At 46.6% G+C, this 16,796-nt stretch overlaps 1 protein-coding gene across 1 annotated transcript in view; it reads right to left on the reverse strand.

Moving 5' to 3' along the window:
* LOC138824195 (golgin subfamily A member 6-like protein 25) overlaps positions 1–16,796 on the reverse strand; it is a 47,331-nt gene that overhangs the window by 19,137 nt on the left and 11,398 nt on the right. The window lies entirely within an intron of this gene.

Below are 16,796 nucleotides of genomic sequence, written 5' to 3' on the forward strand. Positions count from 1 at the left end.
TTACATAGTGCTAGAATCCCTTTTTGTTTGTGCCAATACTGGGGCTTGAACTCAGAACCAAGCACTGTCCCTTAGCTGTTGTCTGTCTTTCTTTCTTTCTTTCTTTCTTTCTTTTTTTCTTTCTTTCCTCTCTCCTCCCTCTCTCCTCCCTCTCTCCTCCCTCTCTCTCTCTCTCTCTCTCTCTCTCTCTCTCTCTCTCTCTCTCTCTCTCTCTCTCTCTCTCTCTCTCTCTCTCTCTCTCTCTCTCTCTCTCTCTCTCTCTCTCTCTCTCTCTCTCTCTCTCTCTCTCTCTCTCTCTCTCTCTCTCTCTCTCTCTCTCTCTCTCTCTCTCTCTCTCATGGGGCTTCAACTCTGGGCCTGGGCACTGTCCCTGAGCTCTTCAGCTCAAGGCGAGCACTCTACCACTTGAGCCACAGCACCACTTCCAGTTTTCTTATGGTTTACTGGAGATAAGACTCTCACAGACTTTCCTGCCTAAGCTGGCTTTGAACAGTGATCCTCAGATCTCAGCCTCCTGAGTAGGTAGGATTACAGGAGTGAGCCACCAGCACCTGGCTATTGTTGTTTTTGGTGCTGGTCCTGGGGCTTGAACTCAGGACTGGGTTTTGTTTCTGAGCTTTTCTTTTTTGCTCAAGGCTGGTGTTCTATCACTTGAGTCACACCTATACTTCCAGCTCTTTGGTGGTGAATTGGAGACAAGAGTCTCATGAACTTCCTGCCAGGGCTGGCTTCCAAGGATGATCCTCAGATCTCAGTCTCCTGAGTAGCAAGGATTACAGATGTGAACAACCTGTGCGTGACTGTCCTTTAGCATTTTTGTCTCAAGGCTAGTGCTCTACCACTTGAACCACAACTCCACTTGTGTTTTTTTGGTGGTTAATTAGAGATAAGAGTCTCACAGGCTTTCCTGCCCAGGCTGGCTTTGAACCACAATCCTCAGATCTCAGTCTCCTGAGTAGTCAGGATTACAGGTGTGAACTAATGGTGCCCAGCAGTGCAAGTATCATTTTGAAACTTGGATGCTTTTCCTGAGATGGGACTTGTCTTGGTTAATCTTACAAATTTACAAGTTCAAATGCACTAATGTTCAAGTTCAAAGCACTCTGATCTCAGTGATCACCGTTTGTTCTAGCACATTTCTAGTCTACACTATTTCTAAGCATTCATTTCATGGAATGTGAAATTTGCATAATGTGCCATAACTTTGTAAACAATGGTTGCGCAGCTCTTGCTGACTGAGTGAGTCTACAGCAGGGAACACCCCCACAGGCAGCACATGTGACTGCAAGGCTGGGGCAGCCTCTGGGGCTCCCCTCCAGGCACCAGCAGGTGAGGTAATTCATCCTTGGCTTCCTTAGGCCAACACTGGGTCTCAAGGTGCTTGTTTTGTTTACTCCCTTGGTGTGAGTGTGTGTGTGTGTGTGTGAGTGTGTGTGTGTGTGTGTGTGTGTGTGTGTGTGTGTGTGTGTGTGTGTGTGCGTGCAGTTTTTCTGTTTCTGATCCATGCCAGCCTGGAGACGTAAGACAACAGGCCTACAGTTGAAGACTTTGTCACTACTTTTTCCAGAGCCCTAGGATAGAACTGTTACTCTTCCGATCTTGTCCCACACTACAGAGCCATGTATTAATGCAACAGAGCAACAACCTTGTAATTAGGTCAAGTACATATGCTCTGACATCAGCTCTTGGTTTCATTCCTTTCTCCCTGGGATTATAGTATTTAGAATGAGTTTCTCAAGAACCCCATGCACAAATGTCCTCCTCACACCTCAAGTGGACAGACACACCCTGGACATCCACAGACGTCCCTGTGTGTCCACAGACACACCCTGGACGTCCCATGACTTCTGCCATCTGCCCCAATAACCCGGCCTCCCATGTCGGCTTGTTGTTTCATACTATTGTTCTCACTGGTTTGACTGTACTTTCAGGAATAGAGCCTCAGAAGGGTGAATTCTGTGTGTGCTAGATTGGGGGAAACCGTCATAATATATTAAGAATTCATGGTGAAGCCGGGTGCCGGTGTCTCACACCTGTAATCCTAGCTACTCAGGAGACTGAGATCTGAGGACTGAGGTTCAAAGTCAGCCTGGGAAAGAAAGTCCATGAGACTCTGATCTCCAAGAAACCACCTGAAAACCAGAAACAGTGCTGTGGCTCAAGTGGTAGGGTGCTCACCTTGAGCTGAAGAGCTGAGAGACAGCGCCCAGGCCCAGAGTTCAAGTCCCATGACCACCACCAACAACAACAAAAAAGAATTCATGGTCAAAGGTTCTCACTCCCTTTCCTCCTCCCCCAAGGAGCCAGTTGAACCAGGCTAGCCCTTCCCCAGGGTGCACCACAAAACAGATATCCAATGTCTGTGCTGCCTCCCTCCATCACCTCCCAGAGCTCCTAGTGACGTCACTAAGGACAGTCAAGCAGTGCCTGCTCCTGGTAGTGCCACTCCAATCCCTGCTTTTGGTAGCTACAGAGAAAGGACTCGGGAAAGACAAGTGTCCAGAGATGTGGCAGCCCAGGTCCAAATGGGCAGAGGAGCCAGAAGGAGCCGGAACAGCGGCTCAAGCTCAGGTCTGAAACTAGAAACTGAAGGAATAAACAAGAACATGTTCTAAACAATGCTCAACCTTCCAGATTAGTGTCGCTTCCTCCCTCCCTCCCTCCCTCCCTCCCTCCCTCCCTCCCTCCCTCCCTCCCTCCCTCCCTTCCTTCCAGTTCATCTTTGTCTCCCGTCTTACTCTGGGTGTGAGACTCGCTTTCCCCTCCTTCTTCAGTCCTCAGACACAAGTGAGGCACAGCACTTGGACTTTGTGCTGGCCTAGGTGCTAACTGGATGGATCGTTTACCTTACACATATGGGTAGATATGTTGATGGAACATTATAGAATGTTCTGACCAATGAGCCATAGCAAGGACAACTGTAAAAGATGCAGGCCTTGTCTCTAGGAGCTTCTAGGTTATTGGTAGGCCACCATGGGTATACTTTTGACTTTTTCCATCTGTCTTTACACCCACTCCAGTATGGAAGATTAAGCATGCCGAGCAGGTACTATAGTACTAAGCTACATCCCCAGCCTGCCCTTTCTCCCTCTGTCTCTCTCTTCCTTTCCTTTCTTTCATCAGTGTGGGGCTTGAACTCAGGGCCTGGGAACTGTCCCTGAGCTTTCTTGCTCAAGGCTAGAGCTCTACCACCTTGAGCAATGGTGACACTTCCGGTTTTCTGGTGGTTTATTAGAGATGAGTCTCATGGACTTTCCTGCTGGGGCTGGTTTTGAATTGTGATCCTCAGATCTCAGCCTCAGCGCCTGGCCCCCCACCCCTTTCATCTACCTTTATAAAGATTGCATAGAAACTGGATACTGGTGGCTCATGCCTATAATCCTAGCAACTCAGGAAACTGAGATCCAAGGACCATAGTTCCAGGCCAGCCTAGACAGAAAAGTCCCTGAGACTCTTGATTTCAATGAACCAGGAAAAAGTTAAAAGTGGAGCTATAGTTTAAGTGGTTAAGCAAGAGCTTTGAGTCAAAAAGTGCAAGGCTCTGATGTACATGTGTATGTGCACACATGTGCACATGCGCATGTGCACACGCACACATAAACTTTGCACAAGATTTTCCTAAATGAAAGACTCAGCACTGCCTCTCTTATTGGATCATCTGGCCCTTGATATTCAAGGCTGAATTAGGAGAGTATGATGGGAAGGTGACACTGATCAAGAGCCATTATACGGGGCTGGGAAGGTGGCTCAGTGGTAGAGCGCTTGCCTTGCAATGCATGAGGCCCTGGGTTTGATTCGTCAGCACCACATAAGCAAAAAGAAAAAAGCTGGAAGTGGCCTTGTGGCTCAAGTGGTAGAGTGCTAGCCTTGAGCTGAAGAGCTGAGGGACAGCGCCCAAGCCCAGAGTTCAGGCCCCACAACCGGACCCAAAAAAAAAAAAAAAAAAAAAAAAAAAAAAAGAGTCATTATACACATAAATAGACATAATAAATTAGAATTTGTACATCAATTTCAATTTTTTTTAAAGAGACTTAGTTGCCACTGTCCATAATCTCTAACAACAGAAAGTGTTTTTTTCTGTCTTCCTTCCTATTCAAACCCTCTGGAAGAACTCTGTATTTAAGTAAGCCCAAGCAGGAATCTAAGATAAAGTGAAGACCATTTCTATGTGCTAGTACTAGGGCTTGAACTCAGGGCTTGGGCACTTCTTTGCTTCATGCTGCCACTCTACCACTTGAACTACAGCTCTACCTCTGGCTTTTGAGTATTAATTAGAGGTAAGAATCTCCTGCCCAGGCCAGCTTCATAGCACACTCCTCAGATCTCAGCCTCCTGAGTAGTGAGGATTACAGGTGAGAGGCATTGGCACCCAACAAAGACCATTTCTGTAATACAAAGAAGTATTCCCAAATTCACTGGCCTCGGTGAAGACTAGCAACAATCAGTAAATTGGTCTCTACCACACACATTCTATTTTCTTCCAATCTTTTATTTGTTAGTGCTAAATAAAGTTTGCTACCACAACTTCAAAACCGGAGACACAAATGTTCACCCTGATGCATCAAAATTCCTTTAAGATGTTACAAGTAATTATTTAAAAGGACTTCATTTAAAAGAGAAAGAGTGATAAAAAGTTAAAGAAAGAAATTGCAGAAGACACTAGGAAATGGAAAGACCTCCCATGCTCCTGGATAGGCCGACTTAATATAGTAAAGATGGTAATACTTCCAAAACTAATATACAAATTCAACGCAATTCCTATTAAAATCCCAATGACGTACATCACTGAAATACAGAAAACAGTCCAAAAATTCATATGGAACAACAAAAGACCTAGAATAGCCAAAACAATTCTAGGGGATAAAGACAATATGGGAGGGCTATCCATGCCGAACTTCAAACTCTACTACAGAGCTATAATAACAAAGACAGCATGGTACTGGCACAAAAACAGACCCGAAGACCAATGGAACAGAATAGAAGATCCAGAAATAAATCCACAGGCCTACAGCCAGCTGATATTCGACAAAGGAGCCAAAGACATACAATGGAAGAAACACAGCCTCTTCAACCGCTGGTGCTGGGAAAACTGGGCAGCCACATGCAGAAAACTAAAAGTGGACCCCAGCCTATCACCATGCACCAACATCAACTCAAAATGGATTAAAGACCTTAACATTAAACCTGAATCTCTGAAACTACTGCAGGACAGAGTAGGAGAGACACTTGAACTAATAGGCACAGGAAGGAACTTCCTGAACAGAGTCCCAGGGTCACAACAAATTGGAGAGAGACTCGACAAATGGGACTACCTTAAAATAAAAAGCTTCTGCACAGATAAAGCTATCGCAACCAAGCTAGAAAGACAACCAACTAATTGGGAAAAAATATTTACCAGCAATATATCAGACAAGGGGTTAACATCCTGTATATACAGGGAACTCAAGAAACTAATCCCTCCCAAACCCAACACACCAATTACTAAATGGGCAAGGGAACTAAAGAGGGACTTCTCAAATGAAGAAATAAAAATGGCAAAGAAACACATGAGGAAATGTTCATCATCCCTGGTGGTGAAGGAAATGCAAATAAAGACAACCCTGAGATACCACCTTACCCCAGTCAGAATGTCCCACATCCACAAATCAGCCAACGACAAATGCTGGAGGGGATGTGGAGAACGAGGAACGCTATTACACTGCTGGTGGGAATGTACACTCATACAACCACTTTGGAAAGCAGTCTGGAGGGTCCTTAGAAAGCTAAAGATTGACCTCCCTTACGACCCAGTCATACCACTTCTAGGCATCTACCCTGAACAACAGGAACCAATATACAAGGACACGTGCACCTCCATGTTTATTGCAGCACTGTTCGCAATAGCTAGGATATGGAAACAACCTAGATGCCCCACCACAGATGAATGGATCCAAAAATTGTGGTATCTATACACAATGGAATATTATGCAGCCATTAGAAATGACAAAATAATGGCATTTGCAGGGAAATGGATGGAGCTAGAAGGAATCATGTTGAGCGAGGTAAGCCAAGAATGAAGAGACAAACAGTACATGGTCTCCCTGATAAGTGGATGATGAATCCAAAATGTTAGGTGATATGACAAAACTAACAGGACTTAAGAAACAAAGAACTCCCACTCATCTGGTTGAACCACTACCAAATATCCCCATGCTGCTGATCACATATATGGTATATAACATATGAGCACCGTTATATATTACAGACTGTGATAGACAATTTGCTCCAGGAAAGTTAGAATGAACTTGTGACTTTAAATGAGCATCATTATTCCACAATACTGTGAATTTCCGGAAATTAAGTAATCACTTAATCACGATCAAAAAAAAAAAAAAAAAAAGAACCTTGGGGAAGGGAGGGAGGGAGGGGATGGTAGGGGGAAAACAATGGAGGGGGTAACAATGTTCAAGAGGAAGTGGAAGTGTACTCATTACCTCACTCATGTAACTGTAACCCTCTGTATAGTATCTCTACAATAAAAAAAATTAAAAAAAAAATAAATAAAAATTTTTAAAGTGGGAAAAAAAAAAAAAAAAAAAAAAAAAGAAAAAACCACTTGTGTCTCTATCTTGGGGTTCATTTCACTTGTATGTTCTTCCCCTATGGTATAACCCCTGTTTTCACTGTATTTGATGTTGGTGCCCTGGATCTTGTATATACATTTTTCTAATTTGGAGAGGGGAAGGGAAATAACAAAATGCTGAAATAGGGATACAGGTTGAACCATTGTAACAATGAGATGTACAAGACGTTATGTTGAAAACGAACTTTACAACTTGGTGAGGGGTAGGAAAGGGGGAAGAGGGGAGGAAAAGGATGGTAGGGGAAAAACAAAGGAGGAGGTAACAATGCTCAATAGGAAATGTACTCATTACCTTACTCATGTAACTATAACCCCTCTGTACAGCATTTTTACAATAAAAACATAAAAAAGAAAAAAAAAAAAAAAAAAAAAAAAAGAGAAAGAGTGGAATCAGAAGTATTCCAACCAGGGTGGACATGGTGGTACACATTTGTAATCTTAGCTATTTGCGAGGCAGAGATCAGAAAGCTAGAAGTTCGAGTCCAGCTTGGACCAAAGTTTTGAGACTTCCATGTCAACAGACAAGGCAGGCATAGTGGTATGTATCTATGATTCCAGCTCCCTTGGGAGGCCAGGATAGGAAGATCTTAGTAGAAAACTGACCTCAGGCAAAAACCAGACCCAACTTGAAAACTAACTAAAAGCAAAAACAAACAACAGCCACAAAAAGTATTCTGACCAGCACAGGTGATCCTGACTGTTTGGTCTAGGTCATCCCCGCAGAGATAAGGCCTGTGAGAGTTGACAGGCCTCTCAGGTGACCACATTTTCAGAACTAAGACCTGGTGGCAGTCTGATGTGTGATCCGACAAAAGGCCAGTGTGTCTTCTGTCCCAGAAATGGAGATTGTCCCAGAAAATAGGGGTCACATGGCTGACCACAGGACTGCTGTCAGGCTGTTCTTTGCTCAGAACTGCCTCAGGGCTTCAGGGCTCCTTCCTCAGTCTCTCCTAAACTTGCTTTCTGTTTTTTTTTTTTTTTTTTTGGTCCAGTCATGGGGCCTGAACTCTGGGCCTGGGTGCTGTCCCTCAGCTCTTCAGCTCAAGGCTAGCACTCCACCACTTGAGCCACAGCGCCACTTCCGGCCTTTTTCTTTTTGCTTATGTGGTGCTGAGGAATCGAACCCAGGGCCTCAGGCATGCAAGGCAAGCGCTCTACCACTGAGCCAACTTCCCAGCCCCTAAACTTGCTTTCTGTAGACAACAGTTCATCTCATGGATTAAAGCAGATATTCAGGTTGGGAAGGTGGCTTTGTGGTAGAGTGCTAGCATGCATGAAACCCTGGGTTTGATTCCTCAGTACCACATACACAGAAAAGGCTGGAAATGGTGCTTTGTGGCTCAAGTGGCAGAGCTCTAGCCTTGAGCAAAAGAATGTCAGGCAGTGCCCAGGCCCTGAGTTCAAGCCCCAGGACTGACAAAAAAAAGAAAAGAAGCAGATGTTTAATCGGTTCAAACTGGTTCCCACAATTTCCATCACCGCTCCCCCCACACCACCCCTCCCCCGCCCCCATCAGTCTCCTCTTTTAAAAGAGGAAGATTAGCAGCAAATGAATATAACCAACTAAACTCCAGGAAGGAGTGTTTTATGGTCCTACCTCAAACCAGCCCTTTCTAGATTAAAAAGTAATTATTCCAAAAGAAAGCTTTATGGTTAAAATTAAACCAGCAGAGAGCTATTAGAACCTGGACTTTGGACGGATGCCAAAGAGGGCAGTTCTAGGCATCTTCTGCGGGGAAAAGGAGGGAGACAAGCCAGAAAGAAGAAATGGTAAACAAGCAAGTATATTTAAAAAAAAAAAAAATAGGTAAAATGTAGAACCAGTTTCACCCTCCCTCAGTTAGAGGCACTTTAACATTAGGAAAGCGAAACCCGCTGTGGGTGGGGTACGAACGCTGCCAGGTCATCCCGCCTGAAGAAACTCCAGATTGCGCCCACACCAGGGACGTGCGGCGCGGGCACCATCCCCGCCGCCTGTGGCCGCCACTGGCAGCGGGCAGCGTGCGCGGCGCCCTGCCCCGGGGGTGGGGAGGGGGGGCCGGCGGGAGGCCCTGCTCTGGGCTGGGGGTGACTTGGATGACCTGCTCCGGTTTGGTTCGTCCAGTTGGACTGAGGAGCAAAACAAACGTCTAGGAAAACACCAGCACGCACTTGTGTGCAAGAAGACGCCCGAGGGCGCGCAGAGCTGCTGGGTCAGAAGTCTTGGAGCCCCACAGTCCCCCGGTCCTGAACGAATCTCCCCGCCCCGCCCCTCTCCGCCCCGCCCCGCCCCTTCCCTCCCCGCCCCGCGCGCGCCGCGCCCGGGATCCGAGGCGGGTGGGCAGCGCCCCCTGCCGGAGGGCCACTGCACTCCGCGGCCGGGAGGATGCGCGGCATCCTCCTCCCAGCCGGGCGCGCGCCTGCCCTCTGTTGGACAGCACGCTCTGCGGCGTCCCCGGACGTCGGCTTGTTCGACGTAACTCTCGCTAGGGGGCGACGGACCCCACGGGCGGAGCCCCTGTGCACAGCTGCGCGACGGGAGAGGAGGTCTCAGTGCAGCTGCTCACCTCACAGGGGGCAGGACGGGGCGGGGGTCCTCAAAAGCCAAGGAACGGTTCTCGCCCCTTCCTGCCTACTTCCCTCCTAACGTGTCCTGCTCACCCCCTGAAGCCATCTTTCTGCTCGGTGCCTCAACTACATGCACCTCGCAGTCCCAGCATTCCAAGAGCCACAGCTGTCTTCCAGTACCTTTAGTAATTTCGTAAATGTATCTGTTTTCCTTGTGCAGGACTGGGCTTGAGCTCGGGGTCTCAGTACTTGCTCCTGGCTTTTTCCCTGAAGGCTGGTGAGCCACACCTCTAGTTCCATCTTTTCGCTGGTTAACTGTGGATAAGAGACTCACGGAGTCGTCTGCCCAGGTTAGCTTCAAACCTCAATCCTCAGAAGCAAGGATCATGGATGTGAGCCACCAGGGTCCTGCCCCGGATGTTTCTTAACATGGTTTTCAATTTTATTTTATTTATTTTTTTTTTTAATTTTTTTTTTTTTGGTCAGTCGTGGGACTTGAACTCTGGGCTTGGGAGCTGTCCCTCAGCTCTTCAGCTCAAACCTAGCGCTCTACCACTTGAGCCACAACACCAGGTCTGGCTTTTTCTGCTTATGTGGTGCTGAGGAATTGAACCTAGGGCCTCATGCATGCAAGGCAAGCGCTCTACCACCGAGCCACCTTCCCAGCCCCTGGTTTTCAAATTTTTTTTAGGGGGGTCCAGTCATGGGGCCTGAACTCTGGGCCTGGGCGCTGTCCCTCAGCAATTCAGCTCAAGGCTAGCACTCTACCACTTGAGCCACAGTGCCACTTCTGGCTTTTTTTCTTTTTGCTTATATGGTGCTGAGGAATCGAACCCAGGGCCTCATGCATGCAAGGCAAGCGCTCTACCACTGAGCCACCTTCCTAGCCCCTGGTTTTCAATCTTTTTTTAATTTAATTTTATTTGTGAACATACTGTACAGAGGAGTTACAATTACATGGGCAGGATAATGCTTACATTTCTTACCAAGCATTGCAGCCTCCTCCTTTGTTTACCCTTCACATCCCTTCCCAGCCTCCCCCCTCCCCCCCTGGTTTTCAATTTTTTAAACATGATTTTCAAAACACTTTTCCTTAGACATGTATCGCAATTTTCTACCAGGTATCTATTAGGTGCCTAAATCCCCCAACAGACTATGAGTTCCTGGACACAGGGCTGTATTATCAGTGGATACTCTACTATGGCCTGCCAGAATGGGTGAATCACAGGACCTGGTTCAGGCCAGCAAGACATGAAAATGACAAAGACAGATACAAGGCAGAAAATCCTATTTCAGGAATGATAACATAAATTAATACTAAAAAAAAATATGAAAGCTGAGGAAGTAGTTCAGTGGATAGTACCTGTCTAGCATGTATGGGGCCTTGGGTTCAATCCTCCACACAGAAAGTATGAAAGGAAGGAAGGAAGGAAGGAAGGAAGGAAAAGAGGGAGGGAGGGAAAAAAGGGAGGGAGGGAGGGGAAGGAGGGAAAGAGAGAGAAAGAAAGAAAGAAAGAAAGAAAGAAGGAAGGAAGGAAGGAAGGAAGGAAGGAAGGAAGGAAGGAAAGAAGGAGAAAGAGAAGGAAGACGGTGGGAAGGAAGGGAGGGAGGGAGGGAAAAGAAAAGAAGGAAAGAGGTTTACACATGTAATCCTAGCTACTCAGGAGGCTGAGATTTGAAGATCATGGTTCAAAGCCATCCTGAGCAGGAAAGCCCCTAAGACTCTTTTTCTTTTTCTTTTTTTTGTCGGTCGTGGGGCTTGAACTCTGGGCCTGGGCGCTGTCCCTCAGCTCTTCAGCTCAAGGCAAGCACTCTACCACTTGAGCTACAGCGCCACTTCCGGTTTTCTGGTGGTTTATTGGAGATAGGAGTCTCACAGTCTCTCCTGCCCGGGCTGGCTTTGAACCGCGATCCTCAGATCTCAGCCTCCTAAGTAGCTAGGATTACAGGCGTGAGCCACCAGCGCCCGGCTCCTAAGACTCTTATCTCCAACTAACAGTCAAAAAAAACCCCAAAAGAACAAAAACCAAAAAAACATAAAACATAAAACAGGGCTGGGAATGTGGCTTAGTTATTGAGTGCTTGCCTAGCATGCATAAAGCCCTGGGTTCAATTCCTTAGTACCATATAAGCATTGCAGGAAGTGGCACTGTGGCTCAAGTGGTAGAGCTCTAGCCTTGAGCAAAAGAATGTCAGGGACAGTGCCCAGGCCCTGAGTTCAAGCCCCAGGACTGGCCAAAAAAAAAATGAATGTCACTGATGGCTTCCTCCTGTAATCCTAAACTGTTCAGGAGTGTGAGATCTGAGGATTGCAGTTTGAAGCCAGCCAGGGCAGGGACAGTCCAGGAGACTCTTATGTCCAATTAACGAGCAAAGAACCCAAAGTGGAGGTGCAGCTCAAGTGGTAGAGCACAGCTTTGAGCAAAAGAAGCTGAAGGTCAGTGCCCAGGCCCTGAGTTCAAGCTCCAGGACTGGCAAAAAAAAAAAAAAAAGCAACAACAATAAAAGGATGCATGGCTTTATTCTTTGCATACAAGTATTTATATTACAAACTTTTCATAAATGTGATTTTGACAGTAGCACTGACTTCCTATTGAGGCACTTATGTAGTTACTGATTCTTATCAGAATAAACAATGCTATTGTGGAAAAAATAAAAAGCTAGATGTGCAGCTGTAGCTCAAGTTGTGGAAAGTCACCTTCGCAGGAAAAAAAAAAAAAGCCAAGAAACAACAGCCAGACTCAGAGTTAAAGCCCCAGTACTGGAGGGGGGGGGGGGGGGAGGGGAATGAAGAGGGAAAGGGAGAGGGAGAGGGAAAAGGGGAGGGAGAGGGGGAGGGAGAGGGAAGAGGGAGAGAGAGTAGGGATGACATACAAGTTTGAAACTAGAAGAGATGATGGTTGCACAGTATAGTAACTGTGTTAAATACCATTGAATTGTAACTTTAAAATAGTTAATTATATGCTATGTGAAATAATAAAAAATGAAAGAGCAGAACTGTAATAATCATAACTCTTGATGATTTAGAACACTCTGCCAATACTAGATAAAGTCAATATAAGGAGAATAATTTTTATTTTTTTTAATTTATTTATCTTTTTTTTGGGTCCGGTCGTGGGGCCTGAACTCTGGGCCTGGGCGCTGTCCCTCAGCTCTTCAGCTCAAGGCTAGCACTCTACCACTTGAGCCACAGCGCCACTTCTGGCTTTTTTTTTTCTGCTTATGTGGTGCTGAGAAATCGAACCCAGGGCCTTGAGCATGCAAGGCAAGCGCTCTACCACTGAGCCACCTTCCCAGCCCCAGGAGAATAATTTTTATACAGGGCTTGATAGTTTACGATTGTCTGTCTGTCTGTCTGTCTGTCTTTCTTTCTTTCTTTTTTGTCAGTATTGGGGTCTGAACTCTGAGCCTGGGCACTGTCCCTCAGCTCTTAAACTCAAGGCTAGCACTCTAGCCACAGTCCCCCTTCCAGCTTTTTCTGCTTATGTGGTTTTGAGGAATCAAACCCAGGGCCTTATGCATGAAGGGCAAGCACTCTACCACTGAGCCACCTTCCTAGGATTATTTTTTTCTTGTCCATCATGGAGGCCTGAATTCTGTGCTTCTATGCTCAAGGCTATACTCTACCACTTTGAGCCACAAAGCCTCTTCTGGTTTTCTAGTGGTTCGCTGGAGATAAGCGTTTCTTGGGGGAAAGAGAGAGAGAGAGGCAGGGAGGGGGGGAGAGAGAGAGAGAGAGAGAGAGAGAGAGAGAGAGAGAGAGAGAGAGAGAGAGAGAGTGTGTGTGTGTGTGTGTTTCATAGAAGCTGGGCGCCACTGGTTCATGCCCATAAGCCTAGCTACTCAGGAGGTTGAAATCTGTGGATCACAGTTCAAAGCCAGCCCCGGCAGGAAAGTCCGAGAGACTCTTATCCCCAATAAACCACTAGGAAACCGGAAGTGGTGCTGTGGCTCAAGTGACAGAATGCCAGCCTTGAGCTGAAGAGCTGAGGGACAGCACCTACGCCCAGAGTTCAAGCCCCACAACCGACAAAAACAAACAAAAAGAGTTGCATTGACTTTCCTACCCAGGCTGGCTTTGAACCATGATTCTCACATCTCAGCTTCCTGAGTAGCTAGGATTACAGGCATGAGCTACCAGAGCCTAGCTATATTACTGTGTTTGTTTTTGTCGGTTGTGGGGTTTGAACTCTGGGCCTGGGTGCTGTCCCTCAGTTCCTCAGCTCAAGGCTAGTGCTATACGACTTAAGCCACAGTGCCACTTACGGTTTTCTGAGTGACTTTCTTGCCCAGGCTGGCTTTGAACCATGATCCTCAGATCTCAGCCTCCTGAGTAGCTAAGATTACAGGCGTGAGCCACTGGCACCCAGTTATATGATTGTTTTTGCAGAAATGATTTGACGAGTTCCTCTCCATAGCTCAGAGAGATGCAAAGAAAATGAGAAGTGTGGATCAGTGGTGGCGGACTCAGCATTGTCACCCCAGGCATAATTCCTTTTAGAAAGTTCTTCCCTTCTGCTCCCCAGACTGGAAATGACTCTTCATAACAGCCTCATTTCCTGACTCTGCTTTAAGTCTCCCAATCAAAATGGCCATGCTCTCTTGCTCAGGCTGCTTAATTTTTCACCAAAAAATTTAAATCACATCATGGATGGTGTGTTTGTCCTTCTCATTGGTAACACAACTCTAAGAAAACAGAGCCATTTTGTCCATTGTTGCTCCCTGTTATGACAATTCTGATATCTGAAATGCTACCTGACCCCCTACCCCCCACACACACAAAAAAATAGGTGCTTGATAAATAAATGAAGACATAGTGGAACTTTGTCATGAATTTAGCTAGATCTTCTGGGGAGCCTGGACATTCTAGGCAACATCACATAACGAGAGACGAAGCTAGCGGGGCTTTACCAAAGCACTGCTTCTTGCACGGTCAGTCTTGGCAGGGGTTCTGGTCATCCCCAAGTTTGTGTGGGCATGATCCTGGGGACAGGGCTGTCGGAGGAGGAGGAGGAGGAGGAGGAGGAGGAGGAGGAGGAGGAGGAGGAGGAGGAGGAGGAGGAGGGAAGGAGGGAAGGAAGGAAGGAAGGAAGGAAGGAAGGAAGGAAGGAAGGAAGGAAGGAAGGAAGGAAGGAAGGAAGCCATGCAAAGCAGGGGTCAGAGTCCAGGGAGAAAGCAGGGCATGACCTCAGAAACCCAGGTCATCTGGTAGAAATGATCCCTGAGACCAAATTTATCGACAGTACAAACTGTGACTCTCGTTCCCAGGGGAAAGCTTGCAGAGCTGGCTTCTCTCAAGTTGGGGAGCATAGGCTGATAGGAGGGATGGCAGTTTGGCATGGATAAGGAGCTTCTGAGAATCAGTGGCCACCCCAGAACTGCCCCCAGTGGGGTCTGAGAAGACCCCACTCGGCAGCGTGGCCAACTTCTACTTGCTTTCACCCAGGCAGCCAGCAGGAGGGCAAGTTCCCAGTTAGGACACACTGAGCACTGACTTGGAGTGCAACTCCCACAGCTCTGGGGTCAGTTGGGCTTCCTGCATTGATTGCAACCTAATGTCTAGGGGGCAGTTTATAGATTGCAGGGAAAAACTTGTGAGAACATAGTGCTGGTATGGAGTTTGAACTTAAGGCTTGGACACTCTCCCTTAGATTTTTGCTCAAGGCTGGTATTATACCACTTCAACTCCACTTCCAGCTGTGTGTGTGTGTGTGTGTGTGTGTGTGTGTGTGTGTGTGTGCGCGTGTGTGTGTGTGTGTGTGTGTGTGTGTGTGTGTGTGTGTGTGTGTTTAATTGGAGATAAGTGTTTTATGGACTTTCCTGCTTGGGCTAGCTTCAAACAAGGGTCCTCAGATCTCAGCTAGGATTACAGGTATGACCTACCATTACCCAGCTCTTAAAATAATTAAGAACAGCCAGGCACCACTGGCTCACACCTGTAATCCTAGTTATTCAGGAGGCTGAGATTTGAGGATCATGGTCCAAAGCCAGCTTAGGCTGAAAAGTTCCCATGAGACTCTTATCTCCAATTAACCACCAAAAAAACAAAAAACAAAAACCCAGAAGTGGCGCTGTGGCTCAAAGTGATAGAATGCTAGCCTCAAGCAAAAGAGCTTGGGGACAGCACCCAGGCCTTGAGTTCAAGCTCTATAACCATAAATAACAATAAATAAGTGAATAATAGTAACTGGTAACAAAACATTTAATGTGGACAAAGGCCTGTTTCCAAGCCCAGGGCACATTTTAACTTAATGGTACTTTTAAATACCAACTTTTTTTAGGGGGGGGGTCAGTTATGGGTCTTGAATTCTGGGCCCAGGCACTGTCCCTCAGCTCTTCAGCTCAAGGTTAACGCTCTACCACTTGAGCCACAGCGCGATGTCAGGTTTTCTGGTGGTTACTGGGAAATAAGAGTCTCATAGACTTTCCTGCTTGGGCTGGCTTTGAACAGTGATATTCAGATCTCAGCCTCTTGAGTAGCTAGGATTACAGGTGTGGCCCCGGCTAATGCCAACTTTTAATAAATCATGAAACTTTCTCAAAAAATGCTCTAAGATTGAGTAGCTATAGAAAATTCTAAGTTACGTATGCTTTGGTAGACACACATACATGTACCTACACCCATTTTCCCCCAAAGATTCCTTATGAACCATCCAAAGTATACACATGGCTCAAATTCAAGAAATGATTCATCACAAAGTATATTTTTGAAAAGCCACAACCTAATTTTCGTACCAAGAGTAGACCACCATTTTTTTACCATTTCCAGGGTATAATTTATTTGTTCGTTTGTTTGTTTTATTTTTTTTGTCATGGTGCTTGACCTCTAAGCCTGGGTGCTGTCCCTCAGCACTTCAGCTCAAGGCTAGCACTCTACCACTTGAGCCACAGTACCACTTCCGGCTTTTTCTGTTTATATGTGCTGAGGAATTGAACCCAGGGCCTCATGCATGCCAGGCAAGCATTCTACCACTGAGCCACCTTCCCAGCCCTCCAGGGTGTAATTTATATTGTGGGTTTTGGATTGGGGCAGGGGGTGCAATACTAGGATTTGAACTCAGGGTTTCCCACTTGCTAGGCAGGCACTCTGCTGTTTGGGCCACACCTCTAGCCCTATATTGCATTTTAAGCAGTGTTGGTTTCACAAACTATGACCATTCACCTTTGTTCTGCAGTGACTGTACACAGCCCTCCTTCCTGTGAGCATTCAAGCATGGGTGGTAATGAGTTCTCAATTCCCACAGCATGAAGGAAAAAAGCAAACCAAGCAAAACACGTGCTCTTTTATCGTCAATTCCCTTCATCTCCAAAAGGCCATTCAGCCATCCATGGAGGACTGGGCTTACCCTGAATGAAAGCACAGCCTGGCATCTAATTTAGCTTGAGCGGAGCAGCATGCCTTGGGCAGAACAGCAGATACTAACAGTGGCCCTGCGAAGGTGGAAGGGGACCCCAGGCAAGCTAGTGGGGTTCCAGCCAAAGCAGGTACGCAGACCTCAGCTGCAAAAATCAGCAGGTATCTGGTTGAATGCAAGAGCCCATTTTTTCAAGAAAATCCCCAAACCCAGATTTTAATGTGACTCTGGATTGTTTTGTTTTTGATTATGGGGCTTGAACTCAGGGCCTG

This window comes from Dipodomys merriami, unplaced genomic scaffold, assembly GCF_024711535.1.
Source record: "Dipodomys merriami isolate MVZ:Mamm:240054 unplaced genomic scaffold, mDipMer1.0.p SCAF_128, whole genome shotgun sequence".
Classification (NCBI taxonomy): domain Eukaryota; kingdom Metazoa; phylum Chordata; class Mammalia; order Rodentia; family Heteromyidae; genus Dipodomys; species Dipodomys merriami.